The sequence below is a fragment of the Vanellus vanellus genome (genome assembly GCF_965231255.1).
Source record: "Vanellus vanellus genome assembly, chromosome: 6".
Lineage (NCBI taxonomy): Eukaryota > Metazoa > Chordata > Aves > Charadriiformes > Charadriidae > Vanellus > Vanellus vanellus.
This window is the reverse complement of record NC_138911.1, coordinates 66,898,018-66,914,111: the sequence shown is the minus strand read 5'-3', so window position 1 is coordinate 66,914,111 and position 16,094 is coordinate 66,898,018. Positions and strand designations below refer to the sequence as shown.

General features: G+C 41.8%; 1 protein-coding gene across 1 annotated transcript in view; it reads right to left on the bottom strand.

The window, feature by feature from the left end:
* Window positions 1-16,094, bottom strand: part of CCDC88C (coiled-coil domain containing 88C) — a 102,755-nt gene that overhangs the window by 61,169 nt on the left and 25,492 nt on the right. The gene's annotated exons all lie outside the window — the stretch shown is intronic.

Genomic DNA, 16,094 nt, shown 5'->3' with positions numbered 1-16,094 from the left:
GCATTTAAATGTCTAGATTTGCTTGCATTGTTTTTAATGGGGAGCAAAACAGATTTAAGTATGTCATGAACCTTGTTTAATGGTCATTTTATTTGGGGGTGGGGGGGGTGGGGAATATGAGGGATAGGAAGCGCATTGCTTGGTCAGGTTCAATATTTAAATGTCAGCTGCCTGAAGCTACTCTGAAATGACAGGATGAGCTTAAGGGACAGGAAAGGCTACAAGCCCTGGGGCAAGCAAAATGCTCAAAGATGGACAAATCAACACATTCCAAAGGGGACTCTGCATGGAAATGCCTTCAGGCATGCACCCCAGTAACATAGAGAGCACAGGAGTACAGCTGTTGGCTTCATCCTGCAGTTAGCAGCACTCGCTTGCAATGATCCAAATAAAACATTTTGCAGGCAAGTATTTATTTCACATAGAAAGTCTGGGAGGAAAATGGTTGTGCGATTAAAGCACTGTGCCGGTATTCAGGAAACAAAGGTTTGCACATACAACTCTAGCAAATGTTTGGCAGGCGCTTTTTCCCTGCTTGTCTCCATTTCCCAGGCTACCTTCAGGCCACTGGGAGGGCAGAGGCATTGGTACTGGCAGAGCGCTGGGAGCCAGGGGAAGAACTGCTGCAGCCCCAAAACACGTTTCCTGAAACAATCACCCATTCACCCAAACACTTCCCCTCCAAGTTACCCCATTGTTATTTTTCTCCTTTCAAAGTTACCATAGGAGGAAAATTAAGCCTGACTGAAAGAGGAAATACTTCGGTGAGCCTGCAGCATTTGATAAGTAATCAGAGTGGATATTCTTAAAAAAAAAAAAAAAAAGGTTTGGACATAACACATTTTTTTTTTTTTTTTCCTTTCTTACTTCTGATCCATACCGAAGGCATACTCCTCAGCAGTTTCTCTTTTGGATAAAGTAGAACTACCTCAGTGTCACAGCTGGTGGGGGTTTTGGTGCTGCTAAGAAAGAAGGCTCCGCAGACCTTTATGCAATGTGAAGTTTGGCTAACGCGGACCAAGCATTTGCCGAGTCATTAGCCAAATGCATTTTATAATTTGTGCATTTGAGCCACGTTAAACAAAAGTTTGTTCGCACTTGTTACCAAAACAGGTGCAAAATCTATTAGATTTAACAGCACATGTCTGGACTGCAATATCTGCTATGACTAAACAGCATGGTGTTGAGGCTGTTAAACAAACAAACAAAAATATCAAAATTTGCATATAGAGAAGTATTGAGCTTTAAGCAGCAATTTCCATGGCAAAAAAAGAGAAAGAATTGTGCTTCCAGTCACCCGGCGTGTGGAGCGGCACTGAGGCAGGAATGCATAAGGAATTTGCGTTGTCTTTGTGTAATCATCAGATCGCTAGCTATTTAACTGGCAGACACAAAAGACATTACAGCTAACCTTTATGCTGTTAACACTCCCATGAGCTCTTTCCGTAAAATTATTTGAGTATACCGTCCAACATAACCATGACTGAACGCCCTCGTAGCTGTTTGAACTTAACATTTTCTGGCAAGAATCTGACAGTCACCAAATACAAGCAGAAACGGCCCCGAGCCTGTGAAGAGTGATTTCTCTAATTCTGATTGAAAGATTCAAATTGTTGCAAGAGGTGACACTCTGACCTAGTGATCTGTTTAAATAATTTGTTTTAAAAATAAACATCTTTATTGTTCTAAACGCCTTCACCTTCAGATTAGTGCTTGTGATGATAATACCTAGCCCTTGCGCACTGCCGCTCACTGTACATGTCAACACTTTAAAGGAAGGTCAATGTCATTGCTCTGCTTTTTCAAGATAAGGAAAGTGAGTCACAGAAACAAAGTTACTTCAGTTTAATAAACTATCGTCTGTTAACAGGGATGTACCAATGAACTATCCATTCACACAGCTACAAGCGTGAGATAAAATGTGTTAACTGAAAGCTCTCACGCTGACGCTGATGAATTTAACTGGGGTTTTGAGTGGGGTGAAAACACAGAAAGTTAGTAAGGCTCAGCTGACCCTCAGGGAGTGACTCAGTAGCTGGGATAATGTGACCGTGTCTCAGGCCCGTTGCTTAAAATCCCACATCTGGAATCACAACCAAAGACCCACCCAAGAGCAAATCAGGAACTCTTCAACTTCTATCCACTCGTCGATATTTTCTTGTTTTCCTTATCCAAAGCAGCAGTAACACAAGCTGACCAGTAAAATCCTGTGCTGGGCCTCTCTGCTCCCCTCACGTCTCACCACCCCACTCCAAAGCCCCCCATGAAGTCAAACTTGGCCTTCGGGCAGGGAGCTGTGGTGTTAGACCCTCTCAGCTGGCATCGAGCAAAGGCCTCCGTGGACCTGATCACCTCCCAGGGCACAGCTCCACTGGACACGGGGTTAACCTGGACATGCTGCTGAAGCCCAGCCAGCAAAAGAAACAGCAGAAAAAAAGGCAACATTTCCCCACAAGGGCAGCAAGTTACTGTACTATATAAAAGAATCCTGTTATGCTTGAAATCAAACATAGCAGCGAGACACTGCAGTGGAGGCAGAGATGGCGTGTGTCCTTCTGCCATAAAAAAAACAACACACCACCATACTCCAAAGAGCAACTGTACAAGCAAAAAAAAAATAATAAATCTAATTCCTCCTGTGAGAAACCTTTTAATCATTTTTACAGCACCACTAAAGCTTTGTTAAAACAGCAAAGGTTACAGCAACAACATATGGCAACAATTTCCCTGATGACGAGAACAATTAGGGTCTGAGCTGCTAGCTTTACACCTAGACCACTAACCAACTTGGAGGCCAGCTACTGCGAGTCAGAAACTACCTCCCTCAGGCTACCATTTATTTGCCCTTTTTTTTTTTTTTTAAATTGTTGCTAATGTGATTTCCATGAAAAAATAATGTTGGTATCAAAGTCTTATTTAAGGAATCCAATTCAAAACAAATCCCTGTCAGGCCTTAGTTCAGTGTCTGTAGGTGCCCGAAATGCTCCTCTGCCAAAGATCGGGATATTTTACCCTTGAAGACAAAATTTCAGCTCTTTTGACAGCAGTGATGGTTGCAAGAAAGGATGCTTCTAGATAGCAGGTCAACACCACTATCACAAAATATAAACCATCAGTGGCCAAGTCTTGCACCACTTCAGCCAGACCCCCAAACAGAGTACATAGAGCCCACAAAGGTTTATGGGCACAGTTACGTGACCCCATATGGAGAAGGAGGCTTTCTAAGGGGCAGTCAAACTGGGTGCGTAACCCTCGCTCGCCGCCTCTTCTGTGCTCGCCTGCAGAGGTGCAGAGCCTGGAGCAGGCCGAGACAACAGGTCTGAGCAACAAAAGGGGTACAGCCCGAGTCAGAGGGAAGTTTGGCTGACGGCAGCTAGGCACTCCAGGACTGGTACCTCAAGGATTCAAAACCATTATTAAGCAGCCTTAAAGCATCTAAGCCTTTGCTGTCTTACTTACTTCACATTTGGGAACTCTTTGCAATCACTTTGCTAAGAAAGGAGCTTAAAAAAAAAAAAAAAAAAGCCAGAATTCCCCCACATTGATTCTAGCAGTCAAGGGCTTCAGGAAAAATCAAGACATGTATGAGATTCAGGATAAAATTCTAAGCACCGAGTTAAGCACTTAGGCTTATTAAGAGCATGAACAAACACATTCATTCTCTCCACCTAAAAGTTTCCAATTCATTTCTGGAGCACCGAGGCACATTTTACCTACTCTTTTTATCCTTCTAAGATCACACACACCGGATGTTTGCTCTCTGCCGCAGATCATCCCAAGAGGTGCAGTGGCAGCTCTCGCTCTCAAGTCACCATGGTCACATATTAACGTTTTATTTACCTGTAACGGGGTAACTGGGCCCCTTGTAATTTTGTAGGAACAAAGTCTCCTTGGTCCACACTACACTTCAATACACATTTGCTTCTTAAAAATACATGTGCAACAGCATGGAATAAAATGGTCTTAAGGTATTATTCTTGTCTGTATTTTTAAGTGCCAACGTAATCATGTCAACAGCTGCGGCAAACAATGCATTGCTAGGAAAGGAGTGGGTAAAATTGTCCTTTCCACGGCTGAGAGACCAGGCAAATACAAGCTCTACGCAAAAACTTTTCCCTGCACTGCAGTACAGCACAGCATTAACGGAGAGTAAGTACTAGCTTCTCATGCAGAATTAAATTAACCTCTGCCTGAATCCTAAACAAGAAGCGAGTACTAAATAAATTATGTAGGAACAGCGGCAGTCTACCGGCCATTGTAATTCAATGCTCAAGCCAAGCAATTCCATTTAAGTATATTGCTTGGCTATAAAATGCTAATTGCCCAGCTGACTGGAAGCCAAATGGTACTCTCCTACTTAAAATGCCCACGAGGAAAAACCATCACCAGCTTTAGTTATCCCAGCAAGAGCAAACACTACCTCGCCAGGGAATCTGGCTTACGTTTCAGCCGCAACTCAGGCTGGCGGAGCAGGGAAGTTCAGCAGAGCCCAACCTGTGCAGCACCACCAATGTCCTTCTCCCTCAACCTCAGCGTAGATCTGATCTCACCAACATCCTTGGAGTGGGAAACATTGGGTGAAGGAGACGCTACATGCTTAGATAAGGTCTCAGCAGGAGTCAGTGGCCACCTGCAGCAGCTCAGAGCCCCCCAGCAGCAGGATGGAGAGGCAGCTTTGCCCCTGCGCAGCTTAATGTCCCTTTGGATGCTGCCACAGCCAGGCCGAGAGCTGCGTTTCCCAGGCAAGGCGCACTCCAAGTCCAAGGGACAACTGAACTCAAGCTCTTCTGGAATCAGAACTCTAAGGAAGAGTGAACACTCAGGCTAATGAACAAGTTTTAACATTAAAACATATTTTAAACAGAAAATTGAGACATGAAGTTTGTTTTTTAAATATTTTTTTTCCAGAGTTTCCAGTTTTGCTTTAATATAATAATGAAGACAAGTTATTCTGCAGCCTGCAAAGAGGTTATGTTTTAAAAGAAAAAAATGTCTTCCAATATACAGAAACTATTTTCAAAGTTTTTCTTTATTTCGCTATAATTATCTGAGGAATGGCGTCAGGCAAAAAATTTATAGGAAGAGTCTGTAAACTGTATACAACAGGGTCCCACAAAAGATTAGACAAGATGAAACAAGCAGTTGCAGGGGAATGACAAGGAAGCGAAACACAAACAGGTCTTTTATTGAGATGTTTTCCATGTACATCTTACCATGCAAGCATGCCTGATGACACTATGCCTGTGACTCAGTACTCACTGTTTCCCTGCCAACACATTATATACATGACAAAATTTGATTAAGAACTTTGCTCATCTCTGCAACAATTGTATTCGTTATGTGACAGACTAGAGGATTAGCTGTCTTTGAAGAATTTTTTTTTTTTTTTCCCTGAAAACCAGCAAATTACAAAGCACGCTTCTAAAGACCCTTCAAGTGGAAACCCAAAAGCCGCTAAAATAACTGTTGCTTCCTCTGCTGAAAATAATCAGTTCTGACAATCGTAGACTGGAATCTCAGCGGGAGGGGATGTGAAGGAATCATACCTAGCCTTAGCCATGCTCAGCCTGTGTGGGGTGCAGATAACCCAGCAAATGACAGAAATATACTCAATGTAGCAGTATACCATACAAGAGCAGGTTTTATTAAAAAAAAAAACAAACAAAAAAACCCAACAAAACAAAAACAAACAAACCACAACAAGAAAACCCACACATATGCAATTTGGATGGCACACAAGACAGTATCACATAAAAAAAAAAACTAGAAACGACCCAGGCACAATCATCCACCTAATTCATTGTTATGGCTCAGGTTTTGTTATTTGTATTAGAGAAGCGCAGAGGTCCCAGCCAGAAGCAAAACCTCATCCGCTGCAAGCTGTACAAATGCCTAGTGGGACATCCCTGGAACGGATAGCTTTGTCATATATAGGCAAGGCATTGGTAGGCTGATGAAAAAATAATAACTAGCAATGGAGGAAGGAAATGAAAATAAGATTCCATGGTTATAATGTGATCCATTGTGCACACTCTCACTGCTTTATGAACTGGTTAAATGAACTGCTCCAGGCTGGCACAGAAATAAATCACTCCAGACATCAGAGGGCAAGGCCAGCAAGGCAAGACCTGATAAAAAATTTGCTTTAAGATCAATTCAAATTGTTTACATCATATAACAAAAATTATAGGTATATTTTAATAAGGGTATTTTAATAAAAAAGTAAAAAGTATTTTAGGACACAGTTTTACTTCTAGCCCACTGGAATAAATAATGGAGAAGCTGCCACCCACATGCACATCAGTTGCAGAGGAAATAATTTTTCTTTTTAATCAAATTAAATAAAAAAAAAAATGTACACTTACTCCTAAAAAATTAAATGAAATGTTCAATGGCTACAAAGCAGCAGATTTCCTACCCTAGTTTCACTGATTCCAAGATGAATCACTTATGTCAATATACCATACAGCTTCGTGGTTGTGCCTAGTGGCAATATTGATTTGACCCAGAGAGGAGAAAATCCAATTGTGGAGTACTGTGTTCTCCTGCTTTCATTGCCAGCAGCACCTTTGACTAATTTACCTACTTTGCTGAAAATAAAAAGCCTATTGATTTACCCTCAACTTCTCTCTTCAAATCATGTGCACATGTTTATAATAGTATCCAGACAAATTACTCTTGACTTCTATTTTATTTCACCTTAGATTTGTCCTGGGGTGGTTTACGCAGTAACAGGGAATATGAAATGTGTTGTGTTAAATGCCCGTCACTTGACATTACAAATATAACCAGCTAAAATGCAATCCATCTGTTCAACACACTTCCAGCTAATCTACGGTGGTCTCTAAGGACCATAGTAATTTAGCCTAACACACATTAAAAAGAGACACCACAGGCCATCAGGACAGACTTCTAAATTCCCCAAAACTCAGCACCAACTCACTTGTTTGAAAAGGAAGTCAGTTTTCCCATACACAGTTTGAGCATATTTTGCTGGGATAATAAAGCCAAAAGTTTTCACATCAAACTCTAAAACCGAGCAACTAGATTTCAGCTTTTAACACCGAAGCCCAATACCAAAGTACATTAGCCATGCAGCGCTCCGAGGTACAAACTCTGCTCCATGCCCTTGTCCACTGGAGTGAAAAAATTTACAATATTAAAACACAGCTTCCCTTCAAGAAACAAACACCACCAACTAAACAAAAGTACTTCTAGGAACATTACGTATGTATTTTCTACCATTTTTCTTATTACAAGTACTTCTAAAACTTGTTTTTTATACTTATATGGTCAGACACAGCGAACACATAGCTGGGCACATGATACTAGTTCACATAAAATACAATGAATTAATTAATACAATTTCTATACTGCCATGAAGCACAAAAATAACTAGGCTGAGGCAAGCATATGGTGAGTTGTGAGGCTTACTTAGAGTTTCAGATCTAGAGATCCGCATTGCAACTTCAACACTGCAATATGAGTCCCAGGCTCTGAAAATGCACAAAGAACTCCAAAGCAGCAGCCGACCACTGAAGTGACAACAGTAATGCCATGCCCGAAACAGCAGAACCCGCAAGTACAGGAATACAAAGTTAGAGACAGGAAGATGTAGGAATACCAGTTACACATCATAGCAAAATTGCTTTCCTTAAAGATGAATAATGAGGAGAAGCTACATAGTGTAAATGTACACGCATTTTGCACTTTTGCCAGTATCACTGAGTAATTTATTAGTATAAATGTTGCTTGAAAGAGAATCGTGCATCTTGGGGAAAACTCTGTAAAATAAACTGTTAATCCCAGAGGGGCAGAGGCATGTGTGACAAGAACCATTTTGAGGTTCTCTAGTACAAATATTGAAAAGTCAAATCAAAACCATCAAAGTTTAAATAAGAAACTAGAAAAAAATAATAAAGCAGGGAGAGGTCACACATAAGAATGGGACCCTTTCAGGACTTCTAATGAGTTCTTTGTTGTGAATAATATTTTAGTAGCAAACAAAAGGCCTAACATATGTGATTGAGTTTAATGTGAACATATGAGTCAAATTTCATCATCAGTGACTAAGGGTAATAGAAGTAAAACAAACACCCAGGTTGGCTGTTACTAACCTGATACTCTTCTGTCCTGTTTGAAGCAGGAACTCGCTAATTGTAGTTGTCAATCTACCCCTCAGACCCCAAAAGAAACAAGCTGCTATACCCTGCCACTCTTATGAATGCTGGGTAACACGCCGCTGTCTCAGTAGCCCTCTTGATTGCCATGGGGTCAGCTCAGAAAAAAGCATTTCTCGCTGTTAGCAAAGGTGCCGTGCCTCGCCTTCACTACATCCAAATACCCTCAGAGCTGCTCAAATATAAGGCAGTAAAATGCTTAGAAACAAGCACAAACGTGCTCGGTCCTTCCAGGATAATACTCCCTGAGCAAACAAGATTTGATTCACATTACGTTGGTAAACCATTTTGAGAAACCTGAATGGATGGTACCAGAGAAATGCAGAAAACGACACCTAGAAACTGAGGAGCAGTAAATACACAGACAGCAGTCAGGCACTGATGACCATGGGATAAAACACATGGGTTATTGGTTAACGTCGCTTGCTTTGAAATGCATAAAAATGTTTTAGTCTGTAACTCAAGAAAAAAATGGTAATCCCAAGCCAATTTTTTCTCCCAGTGAAGAAAAGAGTTGTGACAGTGCTTGAGGAATAGCAGCAAGAGAACTGAGCAACTGCTCTCTTAGCACTCATCAGACTCTCTCCCTCAACCCCCATAACACATATAGAAATGTGAAGAAAAAAAAAAAAAATCAATTAAGCTTAATTGAAACTGAATAATTTCCAAAAATATTTTTAGCCATGAGTTTCCAACAGGCTTAAACCTTCTTGTCCTTGGGCAGCTTATGGGCAACTTAGTATTGAACATGACTCCATGCTTCAGAAAGCATGCAACTAGTCACCATGCCATCCGTTTATTATTTAACTTCACCAGAGGACAGCAGCACGGGCAAGAGAGAGGTCCTTGCGGCATTTGCAGACAACCGTGGAAAAGTCCATGTTGGGGTTTACAGAAGAGGGAAGCTTTCAGCTGGTCTGAAGGCAAAACAGAGGGTAGAGGGACAAGCTATGGCACCCTGCAAGGATGCCTGACCAGACAGTAGGATGCCATGGGACAAATGAGGTGGTTGGGGAAGTACAGGGAGGGAAAGGTTTCATTCATAATGTCTGTAGGTTAAAACAAAACCGAAGGAGCTCATACATGCTACTCATCTGCTTTCTCATTCATCTCCTACAACAACCTGAGCTTCTCATCACTGAGAGCTCTCTCTTGCAGGCAAACTTCTGTTACCAACCAGTTACCAGGGGCACTAAAAACTCAAATACCAGTAATGTATAGAGAGAGTCCTTGCAGTTCTGGCACGCCCCTGTCAAATACTCCTAGAAAACTTTAATGGGTATCATTACAGGTTAATGTTATGAGCCTTCCAATTATTTTGAAGCAGAACTGATATCCAACACAGTTACCTCAATGTTGCACTGGATTACTAGCATCATCTAATTTACCCTGTATCAACAAGTTCAACACACACCCAGACAGTCCCTAGCCAGATCTGCCACTGTAGCAACAGTCGGCAGATTTTTCCTTAAGGTGGGTAAAGGGAGGAGCTTCAACTGAGACTAGATGGTTCTTCCAGGCACAAAGGTACAGTGGGGTTTCTCTTTCTAGCCAGCAGATCGCCCCAGGCAGGTAACACGTAGGATTTCGAAGGCCTTCAATGCTTCTTGCACTATACAAGTGGGGAAGCTGCAGTAAATTTTGTGTGGCTTTCCTAAAGTAACCCAAGAAGCCCTGTGAAAGAAAACACTCCCAGCATTTACTGTGTCAATCACCAGTTTTACCATTAGCACTGTGCTGCAGTTGTAGTAGGGAAAGGAAGAAAAAAAAAAAAAAAAAAAAAAAAATGAGGCCACGCAAACTAGCAGCGTTAACAACTAATAGTGAATAAAATGGGAGAGGAAATGGGGGCCATGCCCTCAAAATAGCCTCTGGGCCTCTGATCTTTCTGGATTTTCTATGCTCATTTAACAGCAAACAACCTTTCCACCTGCAGAGTTACTGCATCCCCCTTGGAGGAGGGAACAGTTACCAACAGGGAGGAGACACAGAGTCATTTGCAGTTGACACTTGGCTATTCACAGAGTCTACTGCCAATAATTTGCACTGGCATAGCAGAGTCACCACTCTGCGTAACCCACAGGCAATGACCGGGTCAGGCTGCCAGGAACAGCCTCCCTGGTTTTCCCAACTTGTTGCCTTTTGGACATCACATAGTAACAGAAATACTATGCTCTAGACAAAATGCATATACATATATGTATCTATACCGAATCATAGAATCACAGAATGGTTTGGGTTGGAAAGGATCTTAAGGATCATCTGGTTCCACCCCCCCTGCCATGGGCAGGGACACCTCCCACTAGACCAGGTTGCTCAAAGCCCGATCCAACCTGGCCTTGGACACCTCCAGGGATGGGGCAGCCACAACTTCTTCAGGCAACCTGTGCCAGTGTCTCACCCCCCTCACAGTAATGAATTTCTTCCTAATATCCAATCTAATCTCCCCTCTTCCAGTTTCGTTACCCCTCATCCTATCACTACACTCTGTGATAAAGAGTCCTTCCCCATCTTTCCTGTAGACCCCTTTAAGTACTGGAAGGCTGCTACAAGGTCTCCCCGGAGCCTTCTCTTCTCCAGGCTGAAGAACTCCAACTCTCTCAGCCTGTCCCCACAGGATAAGTGCTCCAGCCCTCTGATCATCATCATACATATATACACACACACACATATATATTTCTGCTGTGTCTCCCCATTATTACTCTGGAATTACTACACCTGCTCAAACCTGGGCAAGCAAAATCCTTCTGGAAACACCATTAGATTTGCTATACATAAGACTGCCCCATGTTCAAACATTCAGAGTCCCACGGCTCAGCAGCAAGGGTATGAGGAGTTTTACCCCACACCACACAGCAACAAGCTTCTTAAACACACAACACTGAAAAGTCTGCAAAAGTGATGAAGAAAGAGTGTGACACTTTGTGTACTTGACAAAATTTAAGGTTAGTCTTTCAGGGTCAGGAAAATTCTGTTATTCAAGTTATTTTGAGTCTGAGAAATTACACAAAAAAATTAGTTGCTCCAACACTTCCTTTAAAAAGAAAGTAAAAACTCAAACATTTTGAGCTAGCATGGAAAACCACAACACAAGGTGCTGTGGTACGTTAAGATTTTAAATCTGCAATCATTAAATCCTCCTCTACACACTTACAAAACCCTTCCACATTCCATTCCACACGTGTGCAAGAGAGAAAGCCATTAAAAATTAACAGTGAAAACCCACCGAGCCACAATAAGTCCACAATTCAAGTAGCAGTTAATATCACAGGATAACAAAGACCTCTCACTGTTGCAACTGCACAGCAGGAGAAATATTTCATATTCAAGAAGAGAGTTATGACCAAAAAAAAAAAAAAATATAAAGACAGGAAAAAGTCACTTCCAACAGCTGCCGCAATTTCACCTATACACAGAACAGGAAATAGGCAATGTCCCTCTGTGGTAGCTGCTAGGAAAACTTTACTTATCAATGGTAATCCAGGCTATGCATTCACACATGTATGCATGCTTGCACATGCAAACACTCTCTCAAGATGAATTTTCAGTCTTGCCAGTCCTTAACAGTGCTCCTTTAAGTATCTGAAACGACTGATTAACCCTGCTTAATACAATCTGTGTAATCTACTGTGAATCTTGCAGATAACTCATAACTGTTAACATTAATTAACTCAGCAGAGCTTTACCCTTCTTGCTCCCCCACCAGCCTCATACCCCAGACCTCAATTTAAGAGTTCTCCTTCACAACAGCCCTAGCAGACAGCTTAAGCAGAGCTAAGCAGCAATGGCGAGCTTCTAATGTCAAAAACCCAGTTAAATAATTGATATGCATTTTTAAAGACGACTTTCTCTCCCCATTTTATGCTTTTCTTCATCAGTACTCACCAGCAGTCAAGGCACACTTAATGCATACAACACCCTGGGACTACCCATGATATCATAAGAAAAAATGCAGTTGCATCCTAGAAGACCCTTTCTTCATGCCATCTGTCACAGAAACAGAGGAAAGCTGTGTCCCTATGTTATTATTAACATTCAGGAAAGATTAACTTCTAATACTCCCGCTATGCCAGTTCTAAGGCTTCTGACCACTGGATTTTCTATGTCAACAAGATACAATTTCCTCTTAAGCTGTGATGTTAAGTGTATTCCTGAGAGCGAATCTCATCTCTTGTGCTCATACAAAAGCCTCACCTCTAACTGAAAGAAAAAGTGACTTTCAAGACCTTATCCTTACTGAGGAAAAGCTTTAAAATGGTCACAAATGTTTCAAATGCAGCAAGAGCCCCCAAACACAAGGAGCTGCTCCAGCTATAGGCAGAATAAAGCAAAACTACGCACACTACCAAAACCCTTTTACATTACTAGTGTAATTTTTCAACTATACTTAATCTTCGCTGTCCTTTAGTGGCACATGAAGGTGGCAATTGTTTCTGGGCAACTTCCAAGCTGCCTCACATTAGGGTCCTATCCCTTACCTACATCAGCAGAGCTCAGGTTTACTATTTAAGCAACATAATCGAGGGAAACTTAATATCACGTATCGAGTGACTTGTGTTCCCTATCAACCAGATCAAACAACAGCGGTGCCCCCGCGATGGGCTGGCCTCTCAGCTAGCTGAAAGCAGAGGAGGGGAGGGTAAATCCCCAGAAATATTCCTCCAGGCAAAAGCAATTCAAGCCTCAGGCTGCAGAGAGCAGCAACGCCTCCTCTGGTTCAGCTCCTTTGGGCTGCGTGGCTCTGTAAAAATAGAGATTATTAGAATTTTAAAAGACACAGGTTACACAAAAGTTTATATTGTTCTTGCAACTCCTGAGCAGCAGATCGAAGCCTAGCAGCGTTCAAAGCATGCTGAACCTCCTTGGTGGTCTGGAAAAAGTCTGACTCCTAGAAGCAGCCTCAGAGGAAATTTTAAGGGGCACTACAATCAGAGAAAGGTAGCAAAAGCAATGTTTGATCAGCAGAGAGTGTTTACACCCTTCATCTCAGTAAAGCACAAAACCTTGGCAAGGAGACCAAGCTGTAAAACAAGGAAAGGAGCAATCCTAGGTCTGCTGCAAACCCCAAAATGTTGACAATGTTAAATGCTGGAGTAAGGACTCTATTCTTCTGGTTTACATGCAGCTTTTTTCATAACTTATTAAAAATGGCTCTGCATCATTGTTTAAACATACTTTGGTGGAGGCATTGAGTTACTTCGACAAACCTGTTTTTTGCTGAGAGCATCATGAACTGGTTGAGTGATGAATGGCTGATCAGAAACTGGAGCTCTATGGGAATTAGCGCAGTTGCTTGCTGAAAGAAATGCCGCAGTATGAAGAGCACAATTTGTGCTCTTCAAACCCACAGTAATAGTTTGCATATTGAAGCTGGGCTTCTGAGCTAATGGTATTACTTCTCCATGCTCAGAAAAACACACAGGTCCCACTAGTTTTAAAGGGAGAAACAGATGCTTAGTACCTAGAGGAAATAATCAGAGAAAATCCAGCAGGGGGATTGGAACTAGATGATCTTTAAGGTCCCTGCCAACTCTACCACTCTATGATTCCGCGAGTTATAATACAGTTCCTGAACGTAAATCTCAATGCTCTGGCACCTCAGTAGCACTACCCAAATTCACCATTCCTCTAAGTCTCAGCATTACCCAATGTTTGTATCTCCACAACATTAAGACACACTGTAAACACAGGATGCTAAAATCAGGCATTAAAGTTTGGATCTACAAGCTCAGTAATTTCTACCGACAGTGTAAATATGCAGAAGATCTGCTAGGTCTCCAAAATTTACCAGTGAACATTAACACATCGTAGTAAACAAACAGAATTTCCCCTGAGCTAAGCTGCAGCTACCGATGTCACTTTCTAAGTGGCAATACAGAAACGGGCACAACCGAAACCGAAAATAGAGAGCATTTGCTGCATTTCAGATTAGTAGATACACGATTCCTTGTGAATTTTGACTGAAAGTCATTCTCACGAGGTAGAGGCAACAGCCTCTTTGAAACTGGCTCAGCACAATGCAGGCAGGAACTAAACAAACTTCTTTAAACAGCTCTGCCAACACCATTCAGCTCCAAGCTGCAAAACTCCTGCTGTTTCAAACTCAGGGCCTCCTGTGAGCAGACTGCTGATTACACCAGGTTGTATGGCAGGTTTTTGATACATGCGCAGGGCAGAAGAATGAGAACGAAACCTGCCCGCTGGTCGTGTTAAATTAAAGATTTGACACCACACTGAAAGAAAAAAATAATAAAATAAAGGACACACGGCCATCTGTTCATTCCCTTGCCCCCCAGAAAAACACATTGTAGTGCGCTATACACACTCTGCTCAGTGCATACAACTCATGCAAGTGTTACTGAACATGCTGCTGTTATGAAAGACGAACAGGAGGCAGCACAATACAAACATCATATCTCCAAAACAGCAGAGATACGCACAGTGAAGAAAAAAAAAAAAAAAAAACAACCCAGAGTGCTGAAATGCGACACTGCAGCACATTTAATCAGTCTCTTCAGGCCCAGTCACACTTGTACACCAGAGAAGAGCCGGAGCAGTCAAGGAAAGGGAACGAAAGCGACTCAACAGGCATTTTTCATCCTGATTTTTATGAAGCAGGGGGCAGAGGAGTCCAAGTTTTACAAGTTTCTGTTAAATTCTGACAGGGGAGACCTTTGGGTGTCACTCCCAGCATGGGAAGAACAAAGGCCACCGTAGCAGGCAGGGGCCAGGTCAGCATACACCTCACTCCACACGTGCCCGCTGCCAGGTGCCAACCACGGGGAAAGCAGGGTTGGTGGGGGACACAGGACCTGCAGAAAGCTCTCCCCTGTTCCCAAAAATAGTTTTGTTTATTGCTTTGAGCAGAAAGGCCTTTTCTGCCTAATCAAGTGCAGCCCCCTTGTAGCATCACAGCTGTGAATCTCCTAATTGCATCTTTGGTATGCAGAAGGTATGAAATCTTCATGAAAAGATGACATGAAAGGCTTCACTGGTTGGTCGTAAACATGGACATTAGAGTCTTTCCTCAGGGAATGGCCAGTACAGAAATCAGATGTTCAGAATATATTTCTGCCCATATGGTTCAAAGTGATGAATAATGCACTTTGGGAAAGAAGGATGACAAAAATAATACCATACTGCAGTGAAGCACCATATTAAACAAATAACAGGTGGTGACTAAAAATGCATTTTTAATGAGCACCTCTTTATGAATGCACACAATGCAAAGTGCTTTGTAACACACCACTCCTCATTACGGATTAAAAAAATATCTCAGTTATATAGAGCTAGATGTATAAGCTCTTTACTTGCTCTTTGGACATCTCAAGGAATTTTTTATTTGTTTTTTTCAAGATTTAATAGCCAAATAACAAATTTTAAATTCTGAACTCTTTAATACTCACATATACTTTAAATAACACTAACTTTTTTCACTAGTTAAATCTGTAATTAAATGTTAAAACATATACTTTGATGCGTGTTTTTAATGCATCTGCCTCATCGAATATGCTGTCCTTCACCTGTATACAATTAACTGAGGAAGAGGGCAGTCCAGTGGTTAATGCACAAGACAGTGTTTGAATTCCTAGGTCCAGACAGGCATGAAACAGAGACCCACACCAGTTCTTCAAAGTGAGTTACGATGTTTCCCAAGCTCTTCCCGAAGCAGTCTGCATAAAATCCAGCAGCCAAGAATTGAGACACTACTCCATAGCAGGAGGTGCTCCTATGCCACAGGGATATTAAAACATCATAAGGATTATTTCACCAGGTTTACTTATCCAACTGAGAGAAAGTTAGAGACATTATTATAGACAACAGTTACCTAAGATATTTAGAACACAAAACTCATTTAAATGGACTGTTTCTGCAATGGAAGAAGTCTCATAATGGAATGTCAGGCAATTAATA